The 23,640-nt window shown below is 48.8% G+C and overlaps 1 protein-coding gene and 1 pseudogene across 1 annotated transcript in view; both read left to right on the plus strand.

Moving 5' to 3' along the window:
• Positions 1 to 23,640, plus strand: part of LOC146203401 (serine/threonine-protein kinase 31-like) — a 237,328-nt gene that overhangs the window by 4,445 nt on the left and 209,243 nt on the right. The window lies entirely within an intron of this gene.
• Positions 10,939 to 13,066, plus strand: LOC146203402 (uncharacterized; annotated as a pseudogene).

Raw genomic sequence — 23,640 nt, forward strand, 5'->3', positions numbered from 1 at the left:
ACAACCCGTATCTGAAGTAGTAGTTGATAAAATTACCAGTGATCAAAGGGTTATCGCTCACTTTTTCAACAAATATTTCCGTAGTGTTCTTTCTGTCTTTGAGCCACCCACGCTGAGCCCCGCTTGCGCGCATCCATCTGAGGTGAACTTCATAACTTATAACGGTGTATATTCTATGCTTTTGAACTTAAAAACTAAAACCTCCCCTGGACCTGACGATATAGTAAACATGTTCCTTTGAAGATATGCTGAACCACTTGCCAAGTTCCTCGTCACTATTTTTCGCACGTCTCTATTGACAGGGAAAGTACCGGGTGACTGGAAGACAGCACGAGTAATACCCATTTTTAAGCAAGGCGACCGCTTGATATTAAAAAACTATCGTCCTATTTCATTACTTTTATCGTGTAGCAAACTTATGGAACATGTTATTGCCACTCGAATTCATGGCATTTTAGCATAATTCTATATTAGCTAACTGCCAACACGGCTTTCGGAAACGATATTCTACTGTGACGCAATTTGTAGCTGTTGTCCAGTCTTTTGCTTCAGTCCTGGACCATAACGGCCAAATTGATGCAATATTTTTTTTACTTTAGCAAGGCTTTTGATGTAGTTCTCCATAATAGGCTGATAACCAAATTACAATGGATTGGTCTCCCACAGATCTTTATTTCATGGATATGTGACTATCTCACTAACCGACAGCAATACGTTGCTCTCGGCGGGCATTAGTCGGGCTCTCTTCCCGTCATGTCCGGTGTGCTCCAGGGAAGCGTCCTGGGGCCATTACTCTTTTTGTTATATATTAATGACATCGTAGATGAAGTGTCCATTGGTGTTCACATCCGGCTGTATGCCGATGATCGCATATTATTTCGGAAATCTCTAATACTCAACACCAAAACGACCTGAATACTACTCTTGGCAATATTATAAACTGGTGCAACCGTTGGGGCATGGCGCTAAATCAGGAGAAAACTGTTTCTATCCGCATAACACATAAAAAGCACCCATAAAATATACTTATAAACTTGTGTCTGCTGAGCTGATGGAAGTAACTGCTGTGAAATACCTAGGTGGGACAATTACAAGTGACCTATCCTGGAATACACATATTGACAATATTTGTAGAGCAGCATTTAGAAAACTGTGTTTCCTCAGGCATAAACTCCAAAATTCCCCATCTGATGTAAAACTTCTTAGTTATCTTTCTTTAATCAGGCCTAAGCTTGAATATGCGTGCATAGTGTGGGATCCGTACACTACATCAAATATAAAAAAGCTTGAAAAAGTGCAAAGAAAAGCTGTGAGATTCGTGTTCTCTAAATTTTTGAAATCGGATTCCCCTTCGGAGTTAATGCATAGTCACAATATACCACGCATTGAAGATCGGAGAAAAAACTTTTGTTTAGAATTTCTTTCCTTATTACTAACCAATAAACTAGGTCTTGACCCGTCACAATATTTCATTCCTCAACCAGCCAGAAGCACTCGGTACTACCACACAGATTTATTTTCTTTATTTTGCTCGAACTAACTTGTATAAGTTTTCTTTTTTCCCTCGCACCATCGCTGAGTGGAACTGTTTGCTCAGGTCACCTCCATGAACTAGCTGCTCGCATTCTTGAATTTTGTGGCGTGCCTTGTGGTTCTTTCTGAAAAACAAGGTTTATTGACTGCAGGCTCCTCGCTTTTTGTATATATGTATGTATGTATGTGTATTGTAATAGGAGTCCTTAAACAGGGCGCTACACCGTCAACAATCAATGGAACGTTCTGCGATCAGTCGTTGCACTTCTGTAAGCGCACGCCCGAGCGTCGGAGAGAGAGCTTCGTTGTCGTCTTCTTTCCTGACCATCACGCGCGTTGAACATGATTGTCGTTCTCTTCAAAGCATCAGGCGCTGAACATATCGGAGCCCAATACCTGTTTTACAACTTCCCCCGGGCGAAAAGACGCCATCCTGGCGGATTATGCCGATGTGACGATGGCAGGGTCGTAGTAAGGCTTCAGGCGGTTACTGTGTACTATTTCACGATTGCGGCGACGGTGGTCAGTGGATGGTGTAAGGGGTTCGATGAGGTAGTTGACGGGGGATGTTTGCTTGACAATACGGTAGGGGCCCTGATACTTGCTCAGAAGTTTGGATGAAAGGCCGGGACTGGAGGAAGGCACCCATAGCCAGACCAAAGAGTCTGTACGGTAAGTAGGAAGAAGTGCAGATTGATCTCGGGTGGTTTTCTGCAGTTGCTGGGCGTGAGAAGTGAAGGACCGGGCAAGCTGGCGGCATTCTTCGGCATAAGTTGCAGCTTGTGAAACAGTCGTGAATTCGGAAGAATCTGGTCGGTAAGGGAGAATGGTGTCCATGGTACAAGAGGGCTCACGACCGTAGAGAAGGAAGTATGGCGAGAATCCTGTGGTTGCTTGAGTGGCCGAGTTATAAGCGAATGTGACAAATGGAAGAACGCGGTCCCAGTTGGAGTGGTCGGAAGCGACATACATTGCCAGCATGTCGCCCATGGTGCGGTTAAAACGCTCAACCATTTCATTTGTTTGCGGATGGTACGCGGAGGTGGCGCGATGAACGATTTTGCATTCTCTCAGAACAGCTTCGACAACTTCAGAAAGGAAGGCAGGACCTCTGTCACTTAGCAATTCTTTGGGAGCCCCGTGGCGAAGAATGATGTTATGGAGGATGAAGGAGGCAATGTCTTGGGCTGTAGCAGATGGCAAAGACGCCGTTTCGGCGTAGCGTGTGAGATGATCAATTGTAACGATGATCCAGCGATTGCCTGTTGATGTGCTAGGAAGCGGGCCGTACAGGTCGATTCCAACGCGCTCGAAGGGATGAGCTGGGCAGGTCAGCGGCTGCAGAGGAGCGGCAGGCTGGCGAGGTGGGTGTTTCGGCGCTGACACTCTTGGCAGGACTGGACGAACCGACGAACATAACGGTACATCCCATGCCAGTAGTACCGCTGTTGCAGGCGAGTGAAGGTTTTCAATAAGCCTGCGTGGGCACACTGGGGATTGTCGTGGTAATGGGAGCAAATCACAGAGCGCAGATGGGTCGGAATTACAAGCAGCCACTTTCTACCATCCGGAAGGTAATTCCTACGGTAGAGGAGCTCGTCTCTGATGGCGAAATGGTGAGACTGGCGACGGAGAGCGCGGCAAGGAGGTCGTGAAGCGCGGCCAGATAAAACATCCAGGAGTGAAGCAATCTATTCGTCTTTGCGTTGCTCGGAAGTCATATCGGTGGGCATGTCGGTGGGATGTAGGACGGATATAGCAGGAGTGGCTTCAGACAGCAATGGAGAATGTGAGAGAGCATCAGCATTGGCATGTTTACGGCCAGAGCGATAGATGACGTTAATATTGTATTCTTGGAGCCTCAGAGCCCAACGGGCCAGTCGACCAGAAGGATCTTTCAGAGAAGACAGCCAGCAGAGGGAGTGATGATCGGTGGCGACATCAAAAGAACGGCCATACAAGTAGGGGCGAAATTTTGCTATTGCCCAGATGATAGCGAGACACTCTTTCTCGGTGACGGAATAGTTTGCTTCAGCTTTTGTTAGGGTCCGACTGGCGTAAGCGACAACGTACTCATCAAAGCCAGACTTCCGCTGAGCAAGTACTGCGCAGAGGCCGACGCCGCTGGCATCAGTGTGGATTTCCGTGGGAGAAGAAGGGTCGAAATGACGCAGGATTGGCGGAGTCGTCAGAAGGTGGCGGAGTGTCGCAAAGGCATCATCACAGTGTGGAGACCAGGCTGAAAGATCGTGGCTGGACAGAAGCTTGGTGAGAGAGTTGATGATTGTGGCGAAATTGTGAACGAAGCGGCGGAAGTACGAGCAGAGGCCGACGAAGCTGCGGAGTTCTTTCACATTAGTTGGCTTCGGAAATTCTGCCACAGCGCGCAGTTTTCCCGGATCAGGAAGAACGCCGTCCTTGGAGACGACGTGCCCGAGAATTGTTAGCTGTCATGCTCCGAAACGACACTTCTTTAAATTTAATTGGAGGCCAGCGTCGGTCAGGCATCGCAGAACTGTCTCAAGGCGCTGGAGGTGAGATGGAAAATCTGGGGAAAAGATGACAACATCGTCCAGGTAACAAAGGCAAGTGTGCCATTTGAGCCCTCTGAGTAGGTTGTCCATCATGCGTTCGAATGTGGCAGGGGCATTGCATAGTCCGAATGGCATGACATTAAACTCATAGAGCCCATCGGGTGTGACGAAAGCGGTTTTTGGGCGATCAGCCTCTGCCATCGGCACCTGCCAATAGCCGGAACGCAGGTCTATTGAAGAAAAGAACTCAGCTCCCTGTAGGCAGTCAAGAGCGTCATCGATACGAGGGAGAGGATAAACGTCTTTGCGCGTAATCTTGTTCAGTCGGCGGTAGTCTATACAGAATCGGATGGAACAGTCTTTTTTCTTGACCAGGACGACCGGAGATGCCCAAGGGCTGTGCGACGGTTGGATCACGTTGCGCTGGAGCATGTCAGTCACCTGTTCGTCAATAATGCGGCGCTCGGCGGCTGAAACACGGTACGGACGCTGGCGCAAAGGGGCATGCGTGCCGGTATCAATGCAGTGAGTAACGGCAGTTGTGCGCCCCAACGAAGGTTGCTGGGAGTCTAACGAAGCCGCGAAACGTTGTAGGATGGCGACATGCTGGGCTCGTTGTAAGGGCATCAGGCCAGCGTCGATGGACCGGTGGAAAACTTCGAGGGAAGATGGAGTGGCGACAGGAAGAGGCGTTATGGCGCTGATGTGAAGGCCGGCAGTGTTATCGACGAAGGGATAGGTGGGAGTGGAATCGAGCAAAGCAACGCTACCCAGTGACTGGCCACGGAGCAGAGTAGTTGGGCAGGGGCACGGGTTACAAACAAAAATAGCACTTGAGCTGCGAAAAATTGTTAGCACAGCATGGGGCAGCAACACGGCTTTTTGGTCAGCGCATCGTAACGAGGGTGTGTAGATAACAGTGGCGTCGGAAAGAGCAGCACAATAAAGAGGCACAAGCACTGAGGAGAAAGGCGGAACGTCTGTGTCCTCTGCAACGTGCACGGTAGCGGCAGCAGCAGCGGACGCGTCGAAAGAAGTTTCACTGAGGGGTGATAACTCAAGCTGAGCACGGGCACAGTCTATTATGGCGTTATGATTGGAGAGGAAGTCCCAACCAAGGATGACGTCGTGTGATGAGCGGGCGAGGACGAGGAATTCTATTGTGCATTGAACGTCGTCGATGACAAGGCGGGCGGTGCAGGCGGCTAATGGTCGAATGTCCTGAGCGCTGGCGGTGCGAAGAGAAACGGCAGGAAGCGGCGTCATTACCTTTTTGAGCTTGCGACAGAGGGTGTAATTAAGAACTGATACGGCTGCGCCAGTGTCTACAAGCGCTTCGACAGGAACGCCCTCAATGAATACGGTAATAATGTTGGCTGGTAATGAAACAGGTCTTGTGTTAGTCCCTGATGGCGCAGTTCTTGCCTCCGGAACTGCGGCCGTTAGTTTTCCGTGTGACCGGCTGATTGGCGGCGAAGCATTGGAGAACGGGAACGACGGCCTGGTGAAGGCGAGCGGTGGGATCGGCGATCGTAATTTGAAGAGGACTGCGGAGGAGGCTCAGGAAACACGGGCGGGGGGACGGGGTAAGATTGTACATCGGCTCACGTGTATAGTTGTAGGGACGAGGGCCACGATTGCGGCACAAACGAGCCACATGGCCGGCGACTCCACAGGCGTAGCAAATGGGTCGGTTGTCTTGTGTGCGCCAGGGGTTGGAAGGCTGTGGCTGTAATCGACGGCGGAGAACCGGACGATAAGGGGGGATTGTAGGCTGCTGAGGTTGCTGATGTCCCTGAGGCTCGTATAGGAGGGGAGGCCGGCTGTATACAGGGGCGACAGGGGGTGGTGGCCGCACCAAAACATCAGCGTACGTGAGAGGAGCCGCCACCAGGGGCTGCTGAGGAGGTGAAGGCAGAACCTCAGCGACCTGGTCTTGTATAACACGCTGCAGGGTGGGATTGAGCGGCGGCGCAGGCGCAGGTGCTGGGGGGCAGGTAGACAAAGAAAGCTGGCGTGCGACTTCTTCACGCACAAACTGTTGAATCTGCTGAAAGAGCGACTGCTGATCCAGGGCACCGTCCCCGGAGAGAGCCAAGCTGGAAAGGGTGGCCTGCTGAAGGCCAGCACGTCGTGTAGAAAGCCGCCTTTTGCGCAGCTCATCGAAGCTTTGACAGAAGCTGATTACATCGGACACAGTTTGGGGATTTTTGACGACGAGCATATGGAAGGCGTCATCGTCAATACCTTGCATAATGTGCCCGATCTTCTCGGCGTCGCTCATGGTAGGGTTGACGCGCTTGCAGAGGTCGACGACATCTTCTATGAAACTGGTGAAGTTCTCGCCGGTTTGTTGTGCCCGACTTTGCAAGCGTTGCTCGGCGCGAAGCTTACGTATAGCGGGACGGCCAAAAACTTCGGTCAGGCTGGTCTTGAGAGCCGCCCAGGTAGGGATGTCACTCTCATGGTTGCGGAACCATAGATTGGCCACGTCGCTCAAATAAAAAAATGACGTTGGTGAGCTTCACGTTGTCGTCCCACTTGTTGTACGCACTTACGCGTTCATACGACGCCAACCAGTCTTCTACATCCGTGTCATCGGTGCCGCTGAAGATTGCTGGGTCGCGCTGACGCGCTGCACCGGGACAGATGACAGGAGATGGGGTTGGCGGTTGGTTGGCGGTCTCAGGCATCACGGAAGTGGTAGGCAACGCTAGGCTGCGAAGCTCCAGGTTGAGGGGATTGCTGTCACCTCCACCACTTGTAATAGGAGTCCTTAAACAGGGCCCTACGCCGTCAACAATCAATGGAACGTTCTGCGATCAGTCGTTGCACTTCTGTAAGCGCACGCCCGAGCGTCGGAGAGAGAGCTTCGTTGTCGTCTTCTTTCCTGACCGTCACGCGCGTTGAACATGATTGTCGTTCTCTTCAAAGCATCAGGCGCTGAACATATCGGAGCCCAATACCTGTTTTACAGTATATATATATATATCTATCTAAACACACACACACACACACACACACACACACACACACACACACACACACACACACACACACACACACACACACACACACACACACACACACACACACACACACACACACACACACACACACACACACACACACACACACACACACACACACACACACACACACACACACATAATGTGGGTATGCATATGTGTGTATGTATATGCAGGTGTATGTAATGTGTATGTATATATATTTTTATTTTCTTTTTTTTTGTCGTACACCTCAAAGTTCTTTGTGTCTTGGTTTTATTACATTACAAACTCTATGTTGCAAGTGCGTTTATGCTGTATATTGCTACATTTTGTATAGCTTTATCTGCTTGTTTTTTTGCTATGTATAGTGCCTTACCTGCTTGGACCTAACCACGGTCCGTAGTATGTCTGTAAATAAATAATTTAAAAAATATACACAAGAAATAGGGCACCAAGAACGGGCCCTTTGGGTGCACCGGGTGTAACACAGACCAAACTTGTGCAAGTGCTATTTAATCCTACCTTTTGTTTCCATGAAGTTTTATTAAAGATGTACAGCTGGCATGGGCAGGCCATTTTTACTGTCCTGTCCAGTCTCCTTGTTGATCTTCATCGTCATAGCCACTGGCATGCATCACGTGCTGGCGTGCCCAAGGACAAAGAAGTTGGTCGCTGTCTTCGGGGTTTGTTACGCTTGATGCTCTGCTGCAAGTTCATACTGAGCAGCTGGATCCATCTGGGTCGCCTGAATAAACGCACCCCACACAGTATATATTTTTACGGAAGGTACATGCATTTATATGAAACTTACAGAAATATGGCTTTTATTTTTTGAGAGAGAGAGTGGCGGTATATGTGATGCATGCACGATGCCAAGATCTGACCATGTTGGCTCTCCACCGGCACAGGCTCAATGGTGCTCCACCTTTTCCACGCTGGCATGGAAGCTTCTAAGAAAAATATGCTCCCGCAAGATGGCTTCTCTGCAGTTCTCTTCGATGAGGCGCAAAAGCCATTTTGTGGAGGACTGCTTTCTCATGCAGGAGCCTGTTGCATATTTTGCTCCCATTGTTGGCACCCTGCCAGTGACCTTGGAGCCAGAATGGCGTACATGAAGGCGAACCGAAACAAACTTCTATGTGTCACCTCTTGGTGCCTACATGCTGCACTACTCCTAGGGCAGGGCATGCATTAACAAATGTCTTACTAATCTCGTGATGGGAGAAGCCAGTGTGCTACGCAAAGGAAATAACTTTTCCTGCAGCCCTAGCAGTGCATGCGCATTCCTGGTGGCACTTGATGAGGAAGACAATAGCTGCGCATGAGTCGCCATTGTTAGACGATGAGCCTACCAGTCAAAACTGTGCATCGCAGGTCCCGTGGCATCATCAGTATTGCCAGTAACGAGCTTTTATTTGTTCAACTTATCACTGCATCACGGTGACATAATCTCTAATTTTGTGCATGTATTGCACAGTGATGGAAGTGCTGCACCAATTGCGCCACTCTGTGACAATCTAACCTGTTGCTCCAAGCTGTACCTAAACGGCAATTTACACGATAATTGACCATTGCAAGTATACAGCGTCAAATATAGGTGAGTATTATCGTCAGTTGAGCAACACTGGGCTCTCGCCACAAAAAGATGCAGCCACATCCACGACAGTTTGGTTTACTCGCGGTGTTTGTCCTGAAGCTGTTATCATAATGCCTTTCATGAAAGGCTGGTGGTATGAGCCTTTCTAAATTTAAATTAATAGCAGCTAATCGATTTACAGCTGTCTTTAGTCTATTGTTCTTTCATAATCTCGAGCCATTGCACTCCTAACAATTCCTGACCAATGGGATACAGAATCAATTTTCACAGTTTTGGGCTAAATAAAATTTCTTAATGTAAAAGTAGATTGTCTTATTTCGAGCTCCGTTGAATGTAAAAGTAGATTGTCTTATTTCGAGGTCCGTTGATTCGGAACTTGGAATAATTATGTAAAAGTAGATTGTCTTATTTTGAGCTCCGTTGATTCGGAACTTGGAATAATTTGAACTAGCAGTGCGGTCCCGACCGATGTTCGTGTCAAGGGGGATACATGTGCGAAAAGTGAGTGTGATTAGCTATGGTGCACCATTCGGAACCATGCCGCAACGGCCGCTCGCAGCCCTTTGCAGTGTGCAACAGAGTAGATATGTCAATGACTGGCCGTGTACGGCAGACGCACTGGCAGCCGGCGACATGTTGAGGCACCGTTTGCTCCGCCAGCGGTCGCAGACGAACCTGAATTGCTTGTAACAATTATGCCCATGCACATCGAGTGTGCTTTGGCAGGTATGATGACGATTGGAAGATTGCCATTTTCGCGTAGCATAGTTTTGGATTCGCTTTTGCTTCATGCCATCCTGCGGCTGCGATTGGACACGCACTTCGGATGCTGCTTCCTTTTTTTCCAGGGAGGTGTCATGGTGTCAGATTGTTCTAATGCATATGCATATGTCCCATGTGTGCATCCATATTCTGCTAAACAGCTGGTCACGCGGAATTTGACCGCACTGCACGCTTTATCACAATGCTACACTGTGCGCTGTGCGGTGAAGCTTCCTTAAAATGCGATGGTGCAGTGCCGTTTTGTGCAGAGGCATCAAAACCATTGAGTAGCTCTGCGAAAGGGGTACGGAAGCTTTTGCGGTTTTCAAGCAATTCTTCAACCTTCCTGACTGTGTGCACAAAGTAAAGCGTTTGGCAAAACTAAAAATAATATATATAATTGGTTCACAGGAAGGGAAAGGTGCAGTATCTGTCACACTTGCTCTGTGAACACCTGAACCGCGTCGTAAGGAAAGGAAGGAAGTTGGGAGCGAAAGCAGAAAGAGAGAAAGGGGAGCCGTAGTGGAGGGCTACGGAGTAATTTCGACCACCTAGGGATCTTTAACATGCGTTGACATCGCACAGCGCATAGATGCCACTTCGTTTCGCCTCCATCGAAACGCAACCGCTGTGGTCGGGTTCGAACTTGGGAACTCCGGCACAATAGTCGGGTGCCTTACCATTGCACCATCCCGGCGGGGCACAAAGCTGGAAAAAATTGCAGTTTTCACTTGAGTTGTAATGAAACTGTTCTAGGAAATTTTTTCGAGTGCATTTGATAATTAGACTTAGATTATTTTGAACTTTTTTTCTGCTCTATTGGAGCTGCCAAATAAAATAATACTTACTGTGGCTGTGAACAGGAAAATACGCTCAGTAGCATTTAATGCTATCAGCCTGCTCAAAAGTGCTCCAGAAATGCTCCGAAATCAGAATTTCGCTGTGCCAAAGCTGCTCCAAAATAAGACTGTTGCTGCTCCCATGCCTGCACCAGAAAGCTAGATCCTGCGTCCACCCCTGAAGTGAGACCACAGCAGATGTCTTCATTGTGCTCGCTGCATAGTGTGCTGAAGAAGTTCTTCTTGAGCAACATGGGGGAAAAGGGCGATTACTAGTTGTGCTGAGAGTCATTGCTCTTTTCCCCATGTTGCTCAAGGAGAACTTCTTAAAGTACATTGTGCAGCGAGCGCTATTTGGGTCATTTGGCACAGGCCTAATCCAACTTGCTTGTGCGGAGATTTCCGGGTGTGTCCAGTCGGGGTTGAAGCAGCATTTCTTCGACAGTGACATCGTCACTTCCACACATACGTTCACTTCAAGAGCGCAACACGAACTTTCAAAGTGAAGGCCGAAATGCACGCAGTAGGAAACATTGTAGCGTATAGCCCCTTCTGCAGTGGCAACGAGTGCTTCGTTCATCGGAGGTAACACTAGTGCTTGTAGCGCTCCGAAGATGCGTCCAACCACCACCACAGAAGCACTTCGCCCTTCCTTGAAGACATCAGTGAGTAGCATTTTATTGAAGAATGAAGTTACAAAGGCTGAAATTATGTGGTGCTTGAACAATTATGACCCATGGATCTTCTTGATCAGCGGCAGCCTCTGCCTTGCTGTTTCCGTTGATGTTCCCTGCATGTGAGGTCGCCGTCAAAATTCAGTTTGGAAAAGAGTCTGAATCACAATTTGTCATGGTATTAGACGATACTTTCAAGGCAAGTTGCTGACAAACCTTTCTAGCATTCCTTATTTGGTGGTTGCATTTGGCGAGTCGCTCAACAAAGTAACTCGGAAAGAACAAATGGATGTATTGATCAGGTATTGGGGCCAAACTGATGCTACTGTGAAAACGCGTTACCTAACTTCGTGTTTCTTGGGGCACTCCAGTGCAGAAGATTTGGCTGTTGCTTTTAGGAAAGTCACAGAAGGCATTAAGGAAATGAAGATACTCCAAGTGTCAATGGACGGGCCAAATGTCAACTTGAAGTTTCTGAGGTCACTCAAACAAGAACTTAGGGAATCTGACACAACCCACCAAATTCTTGACATTGGAAGCTATGAGCTCCACATTATCAATGGTGCATTCAAAACAGGCCACTCTTCGACACACTGGGCTCTGGTAGTGTTTTTTCGTGGGAGTTATAATCTGTTCAAGTTTGTGCCAGCACGTCGGGCAGACTACATCCACTTCACGGGAAATTCTCTGTTTCCATTGAAGTTCTGCTTAGTAAGGTGGCTTGAGAATAGCAAGGTGATTTCAAGAGCGTTTGTTATTATTCCAAACTTGAAGTTTGTGGAATGTTGTAAGCAAGCGAAAAAGGTGCCAGCATGTGCTAGCTACAGCATTGTTGAAAATGCAGTAGGGGACAAGATTCTGCCTGTTAAATTAGCTTTTACGGTATCAATTGCTAAAGACCTGGAACCGATTTTGGCCAAATTTCAGACAGATAAGCCTATGGTGCCCTTTCTAGCCCCTGCATTGGATCGCCTGTTACTGTTATTGCTTGTTAGAATTATGCGGAAGGAAGTCCTGCAGGCTGCCGACACGTCCACCGGGCTACTTAGGATTGACTTGGAGAAATCGGACATGATTGCTGCTGCTGCTGCATTCAGCTTTGGGTTTGTTGTAAAAAATGAGCTTCGCAAGATCCCCACACCGTCACAGCTGGTTGTGCGCAGCTTCAAAAAAAGACTGTATTGCGTTTGTGAAAAAGTTCACAGAAAGTGATGGAAAGGTCACCTTTACAATACAAGTTGACAAGAGGAGCGAGCTGCTTCATCATCATCATCATCGTCAGCCTGATTATACCCACTGCAGGGCGAAGGCCTCTCCCATATTTCTCCACTTAACTCGGTTCTGTGCTAGCTGCATCCACTTGACCCCTGCGAACTTCTTAATCTCATCCGCCCACCTAACTTTCTGCCGCCCCCTGCTACGCTTTCCTTCCCTTGGAATCCAGTTTGTTACCCTCAGCGACCATCGGTCCAGTTATTTCAGCTATTTCATTGTCTCCAGAGGTTGGGGCAAAGCAACTGTGTGTTGCCCTGGAGGTGCTAACAGAACAGAGCACCAGTGGCTGACTGGTTTGGAAGCTGTGCGTACCCACCATTCCTATGTTGAGGTATGCTCATTGAGCTCTGCACGGTTGGCGTTGGCCAACTTTGACAGAAATGAGCAGGGGCTGGACACGCTCTAGTTCGAGTTGTGTTCACGCAACCATAAGGAACTATTTTCATTCATCAAGATAATTCTTAGCTTGTCCCATGGAAATGCAGCTGTGGAACGAGGGTCCTCTATCAACAAAGGGTGCCTTGTTGAAAACCTCAAAGAGGAGTCTCTAATTGCCCAAAGAGTAGTATATGACGCAGTCTCAGCTGTTGGAGGGGTGGCCAATGTTGAGGTTACAAACACAAGGATGCAAATGGTCCACAGTGCCAATGCCCAATGGAAGGAAGACCTGCAAAGAGAGAAGCAAGAGAGATTGGATGCATCAGATGCTGAAAGGAAGAAAAAGAGAGTGGCTGCTCTTGTGAAAGAGCTTCAACAGAAGAGGCAAAAGGTCATCAACGATGCACAGTTTCAAGCTGCTTGTCTTGAGGAAGAAATTAGTTCTCTGAAACAAGGTTCCTAAACAGCTGACCAATGTTTTTTTTTATTTGACAGCAGATCAGTTGTGTTGTACACCTGAATAAAATATTTTTCATTGTGTATAATGTGTGTCTTGCAATATATTACTCTCTTTCCACTTTCACTCCCACCTTCCTCTCTTCCCTTATGGCGCGGTTGAGGTGTCCACAGAAAACAAGTGAGACAGTTACCACGCCTTTCCCTTCCTATAAATAAATCAATCAGTTTTTTGATGGCAGTAGTCAAAATTGTTTTTCAGTATTTTGGCCAGGGAATTTAATTGAAATAGTAAGGAAAAACCTGGAAAAGTTGGGAAATTAAAAATACTTTGGTAGACACCATGTAATTCCATGTGTTTGTTTTGCCTCTGTCTGTTCTACAAATTTGTCATCTTAAACTTGAAAACCCTGAGTTTCAAGATATTGTTACGGGGATGTACTTAATGTGACGGCACTGCGATGGGCTTAACTCGACGCTAAGACTTCGGTAGCCGTGCAGAATCCACTCTCTCTGCGTCGTCCTCTTGCTCAACGCTTCGTCGTGCCCGCGTTCCTCGATCGTCGTCTTTGTCAGTGAGCACATCACTTTGGTCCCGCGTTTCCCGGTGACACTACCCCCCCTCGGCAAAAGGCAACGTCCCAGTGCATATTAGGCGTGCGAATGCTAAGGTCGGGAGTGAAGAAATATCCGGAATTACAGGCAAGTTCGGTCTTGGTGAGCCAAATGAAGCTGGGCAGAGGCTAGTAGAGTTCTGTCAAGAAAACAACCTGACCATAGCGAATACTCATTTTCAACAGCACAAGAGGTGCCTGTACACATGGATTTTGCCGGACGGTCTGTACAGGAATCAGATCGATTATATTATTTGCCGGCAGAGATGGAGAAGCGCTATACAAGCAGTAAAAACAAGGCCTGGGGCTGATTGTGGCACTGATCATCAGCTTCTTGTTGCCAAAATTAAGCTTCGATTGAGGAAAACGCAGAAAACTAGAAGGCCTTTCAGGTATGATCTGGATCAGATTCCATTAGAATATGCTGTGGAAGTGAGGAATCGATTTCAAGAATTAGATCTAGAAGACAAAGAGCCCGAAGAGATGTGGACTGATGTTCGTGATATAATACAAGAAGTTGCTACTAAGGTAGTTCCAAAGCAAAAGAAATGCAAAAAAGCAAACTGGTTATCTGAAGAGGCTTTGCAAATAGCTGAGGAAAGGAGGATGGCAAAAGGTATGGGGGAAAGAGAAAGATACAAGGTTCTCAACGCGGATTTTCAGAAAATAGCAAGGAGAGATAAGAATGCCTTCCTGAACATACAGTGTCAAGCAGTTGAGGACAACAGCCAATTAAGGAACACAAGAGCTCAGTATAAGACAATCAAAGATATCAAAGGAAGCCTCTGTGCTAAGCTGGGCGTGATAAAGGACAAACGAGGCAAGGACCTCACTGAAGCCTCAGAGATAAAGAAGAGGTGGCAGGAATACACAGAAGAACTGTACAAGAAGGACCCGGATGTGCAAACCCAACATAGGACGGTTGTGATTACTGATCTCGAGCCGGGCATCCTGAAGAGTGAAGTTGAATGGGCCTTAGCCAGCCTTGCTAAGAACAAAGCTAGCGGAATTGATGGTATTCCAGCTGAGTTGCTTCAAAACCTCAACCACGACGCTGTTAACACACTGCATACATTATGTCAAAAGATTTGGACAACCCTGCAGTGGCCACAGGATTGGAGGAGGTCAGTTTACATCCCCATTCCAAAGAAAGGCAGTGCCAAAGATTGTTCCAACTACCGCACGATCGCGCTTATTTCGCATGCTAGCAAGGTGATGTTAAAAATCCTGCAAGGTAGGCTGCAGCAGTATGTGGATCGGGAGCTTCCGGACGTGCAAGCTGGGTTTCGCAAGGGCAGAGGAACTAGAGACCAAATTGCCAACCTTCGCTGGATCATGGAAAAAGCAAGAGAGTTCCAGAAACCCATTTAATTCTGCTTTATTGATTATGCGAAAGCGTTTGACTGCGTAGATCACAGCAGATTGTGGCAAGCTCTCCAAGAGATGGGAGTTCCAATTCACCTCATCTGTCTCCTCAGGAACCTTTATGAAGGGCAAGAGGCCACAGTCAGAACTGGGCATGGTCTTACTGATTGGTTTCCGATTGAGAAAGGGGTGAGGCAAGGCTGCATACTGTCGCCCTGCCTATTTAACCTATATGCAGAGTGCATCATGAGGAAGGCCGGTCTGGACGAGTCTTCAGCTGGAGTGAAGATTGCTGGAAAACGTATCAACAACCTTAGATATGCGGATGATACCACTTTAATGTCAGAAAGTGAAGTGGAACTCAAGAGACTTCTGATGCGCGTACAAGAAGAGAGTGAGAAGTTTGGGCTTAAACTGAACATTAAAAAGACGAAGATCATGGCGTCTTGCCCTATCAAGTCCTGGAGCATCAATGGACAAGAAGTGGAAGCTGTGACAGATTTTCTGTTCTTGGGCGCCAAGATTACCTCGGAAGGAGACTGCAGCCATGAAATTAGGAGACGCCTGCTTCTGGGAAAGAGAGCAATGGTTAGCCTTGACCGCCTAGTAAAGAGCAGAGACATTAGTCTGCCAACCAAGATCCGTATAACCCGTGCTATGGTCTTTCCAGTTGTGATGTATGGATGCGAGAGTTGGACTGTGAAAAAGGCTGACCGCCGAAGAATTGACGCGTTTGAATTGTGGTGCTGGCGAAGACTCTTAAGAGTTCCTTGGACTGCCAGAAGATCAAATCAGTCGATATTGTCGACCATAAACCCTGACTGCTCATTGGAGGGTCAAATTCTAAAGTTAAAGCTCAGCTACTTTGGTCATCTGATGAGAAGAGAGGAGTCGCTGGAGAAAGATTTGATGTTGGGAAAGGTTGAGGGTCGCCGGAGAAGGGGTAGGCAGCGAACGCGATGGTTAGATGGCATTCTCGAGGCATTGCAGATGAAGCTATGTGATGTTAAGAAGATAGTGAGAGACCGGAAAGCGTGGCGTGACATGGTCCATAGGGTCACGAAGAGTCGGACACGACTGAACGCCTGAACTGAACTGAACTGTGGAAGAGGAGTAATATGGCTTGAGGCGGGCGACATGTACGATTTCTGAAGTGGGTGTAGCAGTCGGTGACTTTGGGTGGAGCGGTACAATCTCATAGGTCACGTCGGTCACTGGGCGTAGTACACGGTAAGGACCCGTGTAGTGGGGCAGAAGTTTTTGACGCAACCCCACACGGCTGCACGGAAGCCAGAGCAACACCAGAGATCCGGGAGGATAGTGCACATCGCGGTGGTGAGCGTCGTAGCGGCGTTTTTGAGCTTCTTGAGAGACGGTGAGATTGTGACGAGCAATCTGGCGAGCAGCGTCGGCTCGGGCGATGGTATCTCAGGCATAGGTTGTGACGGGGCCAGCGGCGGGAAGCAAAGTGTCGAAGGGCAATAAGGGGTCTCTTCCAAAGAGAAGATAGAATGGAGAGTACCCAGCAGTGTCATGACGCGAAGAGTTATATGCAAAGGTGACAAATGGCAGACTAATATCCCAGTCGCGATGACTGTCGGATACGTACATTGCGAGCATGTCGGTGAGTGTGCGGTTAATACGCTCCGTAAGGCCGTTCGTCTGAGGGTGGTACGCAGTGGTGAACTTGTGCCGAACGGAGCAAGAACGAAGTATTTCCTCAACAACTCGGGAAAGGAAACAGCGGCCACGGTCAGTAAGTAGTTGATGGGGAGCACTATGGTGAAGTGTGACGTCATACAAAAGGAAGTCAGCAACGTCTGTGGCGCAGCTGGTTGGAATGGCGCGAGTGATCACGTACCGCGTGGCATAATCGGTGGCCACAGTGATCCATTTGTTTCCTGACAAGGACTCGGGGTAAGGCCCTATGAGGTCAAGGCCAACACGAGAAAATGGCTCAGTCGGGATAGCAATCGGCTGCAGGTGTCCAGGTGGTAGCACAGGGGGTTTCTTCTGGCGTTGACAGAGGTCGCAAGCAGCTACATAACGTTGGACAGAGCGGTAGAGTCCAGGCCAGAAGAAACGCCGGCGCACGCGGTCGTATGTGTGTGAGAGGCCAAGATGACCAGCTGTAGGGGCGTCGTGCATTTGTTCTAGAACGGCAGAGCGTAGGTGTTGGGGAACGACCAGCAAGTGCTCGGCGCCATCAGGTCGCATGTTGCGGCGGTATAGCATATTCCCATGAAGGAAGAACAGGGCGAGGGAAGAGTTGCGGCTGTGTGTGCGGAGGCGGTCGATAAGAGAACTGAGGGTTGGGTCCAAGCGCTGTTCGTCGGCTATGTGGGAAAAGTCCGATATAGAGAAGACACTGGGGTCCGACTAGTGGTCAGTGGAGGAAGGGGGATCGACGGGATAGCGGGACAGACAGTCTGCATCCTGGTGGAGCCGACCTGATTTGTATACAACGGAAAAGGTATACTCCTGCAAGCGCAGTGCCCAGCGGCCGAGGCGGCCAGCAGAATCCTTGAGGGAAGACAGCCAACATAAGGCGTGGTGATCGGTAATTACAGTGAATGGTCGGCCAAACAAGTAGGGTCTGAATTTTCCAACGGCCCAGACGAGAGCCAGGCACTCCCGTTCCGTAATAGAATAGTTCTGTTCTGCTGATGATAGGAGACGACTGGCGTAGGCAATCACGCAGTGTTGGCCGCGTTGTCGCTGTGCAAGAATGGCACCAATCCCGTGGCCACTGGCGTCGGTGCGAAGTTCCGTCGGGGCAGACGGGTTGAAATGGGCCAACACAGGAGAATTGGTGAGAACAGCGATGAGGGTGGAGAATGTGTTAGCCTGCTCTGGTCCCCATGAGAAAGGAATGCCTTTCTTCAGGAGATTGGTGAGAGGACGAGCAACAGCGGCAAAGTTTGGGATGAACCGGCGAAAATAAGAGCACAGTCCTATAAAGCTGCGGACATCACGGGGTGAACGGGGAGATGGAAAAGCACTGACAGCACGAACTTTGTCGGGATCGGGTTGCACGCCGGTGGCATTCACCAAATGGCCAAGCACTTTAAGTTCGCGGCGACCAAAACTGCACTTCTTTGAGTTCAGTTGAAGTCCGGCGGAAAAGTGCGAAGATGGAAGAAAGCCGACGAAGATGGCTTTCGAACGAGGGCGAGAAGAAAATTACGTCATCCAAGTAACATAGACAAGTCGTCCATTTGAAGCCGCGGAGTAAGGAGTTCATCATTCGTTCAAACGTAGCAGGGGCGTTGCAAAGTCCAAAAGGCATAACCTTAAATTGCTAAAGACCATCGGGTGTGACAAAAGCTGTCTTCTCGCGGTCTTGTTCGTCAACAAAAATCTGCCAGTAGCCGCTACGAAGGTCGATAGAGGAAAAGTAGCGGGCTCCATGTAAACAGTCCAAGGCATCGTCTATTCGCTGCAGCGGGTAAACATCTTTCCTTGTAATCTTGTTGAGATGTCGATAGTCGACGCAAAAGCGCCAACTGTTGTCATTTTTTCTAACGAGCACGACAGGAGATGCCCAGGGGCTGTTCGAAGGTTCGATGATATCGTTGGCTAACATCTTGTCGACCTCCTGCTGGATGACTTGGCGCTCAGGAATGGACAGACGATAAGGCCTCCGATGTACAGGTTTTGCATCGCCGGTGTCAATGCGGTGAGCCACAACTGATGTTTGGCCCAGAGAACCGGCAGCAAAGTCAAAAATGTCGGAGAAGGATAACAAAAGGTTGTGCAGCTCCTGAGCGTGTTCGGGGCTGAGGTCAGAGGCAATCATTGCGGAAATAGGGTCGGTAATTGTGGTGGGGAGTACGGGTGTTGGAAGGACGCTTGAATGTGGGCCAGGAGTGAGTGCACAAATGGTGCAGTCTGTGAGAGGGGACAAGGTAGCAAGGGATATTCCTTCGGGGAGAACTTGGGGTGACAGACTGAAGTTCAGGATAGGAAGGTAGGTGCTGTTCTGTGTAACGCGTACGATGAGATGAGGAGGAACGACGTTGCGGTCAAGAAAGACCTCGGTGATAGGGCAAGCAACATAGTCACCGTCAGTCACAGGCGGGAAAGGTGACAGAGGTAGGTAAACAGCAGAGTCAGGGGGCAAGCGAGCGAACTCGGTGGAGCAAAGGCGGGTTGTAGATGGAGGATGTTCTGAGCAGACAGGTAGGTCCAAACGAAGAAGGCCGCTGGAGCAGTCGATAAGGGTAGAGTGGGCCGTTAAAAAGTTAAGGCCGAGGATCACATTGTGAGGGCACTGGTTGAGGACTGTGAACAAAACAGGGATGTGATGACCGGCAAGGGTGACTCGGGCAGTGCACAGCCCAGTGATGGCAGCAGTATACTGCCATGGACAACACGAACGGTGGGCGAAGCGGCGGGGGTCTGTACTTTCTTGAGGCGGCGGCAAAACGATGAGCTCATGATCGAGACTTGGGCACCAGTGTCAATGAGGGCAGAGACGGGAACACCATCCACGAGCAGGGAGAGGAGGTTACAGGGCGAAGAAATGGGCAGTAGAGGATTTCCAGGTCGGGGTACCAATGCAGCGTCACCTCCGGGAGCTGCATTGGCTAGTTTCCCGTGAAGCGGCCGGCAGAGGACAGCGAGGAACTGCGGCTAGGAAGAGGTGAACGGGAACGGCGGCCTGGCGGGGAAGGAGAGCGACTGGACACAGGAGGAGGCGGAGTGGTATCGGTGCGGGGCGGCTCATAACGAGGTGTGAAACGGCGGTGACCGTAATCGGAGTAACGGTCAACATAAGGAAAACATCGAGGTGGTGATGTCCAGCGGCTGCGGCAGTGGCGAGAGATGTGGCCAACACGCGAGCACGTGAAACAGATCGGCCTGTTGTCAGGGGTGCGCCACTCATCAGGATTGCGGTATCGGTAGCATGGCGTGTAGGTGTTGCGGGGCGTAGCGGTGGTGACCATGGGAGGGATGGGGCTCGAACTGTGGTGTTCCACGGTGTGGCTACAGGGGACGCCCAAGTTAGCAACCTCTTGACGAACTACGGCTTGAATGAGGGATATTGTCGCTAGGTTACTGTCCGAGGAGGGCGGGTTGGATGCAGCAGGAGCGAGCGCTTCCAGTTCATGTCGCACGATGTGGGTCACACTTTCAGTGTTTGGTCAGCAGATCCTCGCACGTGGAGCTAGGGGCAGTGTTGGGGAGCCGATTGAAGCGATGTGCAATGCGTTTGTGTTTGGCCTGCTCGAAATGTCAACAAACCTGCAGAACGGAGTCAACCGTAGAGCAGTCCTGACAGAGTAGAAGATTGAAGGCATCGTCGGCTATGCCTTTGAGGATGTGCCCCACCTTATCAGGTTCTGTCATGTCTTTGTCGATTTTTCGGCAGAGGGCCAGAACGTCTTGTATATATGTAATATAAGGCTCGGTAGATGTCTGGGCACGTGTGGTGAGGTCCCTCTTGGCGGCGAGTTGACGGCCAACCAGTTTTCCGAACAGGTCACGGAGTTTTTGTTTGCAAACATCCCAAGAGGGTATATCTGCTTCGTGTGTTTCGAACCACACGTGTGCCGTGCCAGTAAGGTAGAAGATGACATTGGCGTCCCACCTGTTGTGCTGGCTAACACACTCATAAAACGAAAGCCAGTCTTCGACGTCGACCTCATATGTACCACAGAATGGGCCAGGGTCACGGGTGTGGGCTACGACGACAGTTGGAGTTGCGGAGGTTGATGGAGCCGCGTCGGTTGTCATCGTGACGGTTCCAAGATGACGGCCACTGCGGAGATCCAGCGTCAGATTGTGTCGAATCTGCGACCTCCACCAAGATGTAACGGGGATGTACTTAATGTGACGGCACTGCGATGGGCTGAACTCGACGCTAAGACTTCGGTAGCCGTGCAGAATCCACTCTCTCAGCGTCGTCCTCTTTCTCAACGCTTCGTCGTGCCCGCATTCCTCGATCGTCGTCTTTGTCAGTGAGCACATCACTTTGGTCCCGCGTTTCCCGGTAACAATATTAAATAAACCCACCATCTTCAAATTATTTCTTCCTGTATCGTCACATCTACTGCAATTATAGCAGGTCGAACCGGCCCAGGCCCAAGCCTTAAGTCTGAGCTCAGGGCCGGGCTTGGGTCTGTAGCTTAAGTCTCGGGCTGATTTCGAGCTCAGAATTTCAGCCCGTGCATACCTCTGTGCATCAATGCCCCCACTAGCGCTAGGGTGTACAAGGTTTATGTTGGCCTTATCTGAACGTGGAACGTTCAGTAGCACTGCACAATGGTGAAATATAAAACGTTTTGATAGCATAATGTGCCAGACAAGCGGCTGCTGTACTTGTGGTAATATTGCACCAAAAGGAAAACGCAGCCTTTCAGAAGCATAAACAATAATCAAAGCAAGTAAAAGAACAAAGGGGTGGCCACATTGCCAACACAGTAAAATCTCATTAAATCAGCCTTCAAGAAAAATGCTGGAATCATACTAAAGTTGACCTTATCGAATGGCCCTAAAAATTTAGAGAACCGTTTGCATCACACCATACTCTGAGGAAGTACCTGAATGCAAGAGGAAAAAAAAAAATGAGTAGGCATAACAACGGCATTATGCCAACCTGAATTGAATCTAAAGAGCCAGTGATGTGCACTACGATGTCTGAAATGGTGTGACTGGCCCTACTGCAGTCTAAGAAAGTTGTGAGCTTTAGACCTCTTCCGGCCTACGTCACGAATGACTTATCGGAGGAGGGGCGAAGGAGGCGGCCGCCACGTGACTTGGCCTGGTGGGCAACACATTCCGCTGCTGGTGGCATGGTGCGGAGGATTTGGTCTCGTCTGGCGACAACTTGCTGTGTTTTCCACAACGCCGTCAAGCTCCCGCACGGTGTGACGCGATATTCGATTGCAGATGAACAACTGCATGTTTCTTCCGTTCTATACGTACTCCAAATGTGTTTTTCAGCTCTGCAAAAAGCAAAGTGACAAACGTCGTGCGCTGGCAGGTCTCGATATTGTTCTTGACAGTAAGCACATTTTTATGGTATACAAGTGCATTCGCGTAATTCTGGGACAAAGAACAAGCACTTATTAGTTTGCTTTATTGCCCTTCCAAACAAATCGTGCTGAATGCTGACCAATCGCGCTCTAAAAGGCCCGGGTGGCATGCGATCAATTACAATGCTTTTAGAAATTCTTGCTCGGCATTGAATTTATTCCAGTTCAGTAGGCCATATTGAAGGAGCTAGCTCTCACAAAACGGCTTCAAAGGTCATGCCAGTGGCACGATTGCAGAAGTACAACAGCATCCCTTGACGGAATCGTTATATGACTCATTCAAAATTAGCAAAAGGAAATTAACTTGCACAAAAAGTAGAAGAAGAAAGAGAAATTAGCCATGGCTGTAGTTAATTTCCTTTTGCTAATATGAACCAACTCACCCAGAAGAAAGTACTTATTGAACTCATTCAAAAGCTATCGTGTCCCAAGTGAAAAGTGTTTGCACTGAAATCATTTAAGCGCCCTTATGAATATTTGTACGCCTTGCATGAACGTTATGTGGCACGAAACGCGCTTTGTTACTTTCTATACCACGGGACTCATTCGCGTGTTATTGCGAGCTTCCTTGTAACACAGTTTTGGTGACAGTACTAATTTTTTTTTCTTTGTCTGGCCAAACATAACAAAAACTAAAATTGTCTGTACTTGGGATGGAAATCATCCAGTCAAGCACGAATCTCGCGCATGCTCTTTTGTTTATGCTCATAACTTCCTACGCTTTGTGGAGCTCACAGTCGATTTTGTGGAAATTAAAAAAAAGAAAAGAAAATGATGCTTGTAATATGCCTGCATTGACCCATTTTCCAGCATGCTTGCGTCCTATGAGTTTCAAGCATTTCGTAGAACTTCAGGTCGTCCGCAAGCGGTCGTGCCAGTTCATTGAACAAAAATAATTGCATGCATGCTTGCCGAGACTGTCATCTTTTTCAAGGCAAAAATTGCTAATAGGTGGTGCGTGTACTAAGGAGTGCCACATATTGTGCCAGATCCGAATATGGCCATCGCAAGATTTGAGCAAAGATTTCACAGCAGCGGGCAGCTTCCCGCCACTCCTTGCAGCAGGGAGACCCGGCTGAAAGGGGGGCTTTTGCACACCAAGCCGGGTTTCCTTCGACGCGCCCCCATCGTCATGTGCCTCTCTGATGTCACATTGTTTACAAACAGGGAGAGGTCTGTTGGTCTGAGAGGTGGCTGGCAGAGCCACTGCTGCCCACTGTGGGGAGAACCCCGATTACAGGAAAGGCAATGTTTTTTTCTTTTTTCGTTTGTTACACTGTTGCAAGTTTGCGCTATGAGTGCCGCTTTGCTGGGTCACTGTGGTTCGCGCGACACACGACATAGTTTATGTTACATAAATTTCTTTTTCATGTTGAGCCATGTGGAAAACCAACCAATGGTCTCAGTGTTCATCTTATCTCGGAAGTCATCTTAATTGAATTCGTCTTGACAGTAGCCTAAAGGATCTGCATATTCTTAACTTTTACATTACATCGACTCATGAGCAGTTACATTCCTGTTGAAATGAGAAAAGGGGTAAATTGAAACCTTGATCTCGTTCC

This window comes from Amblyomma maculatum, chromosome 1 (assembly GCF_055883805.1).
Source record: "Amblyomma maculatum isolate TAMU_Amacu chromosome 1, ASM5588380v1, whole genome shotgun sequence".
NCBI lineage: Eukaryota > Metazoa > Arthropoda > Arachnida > Ixodida > Ixodidae > Amblyomma > Amblyomma maculatum.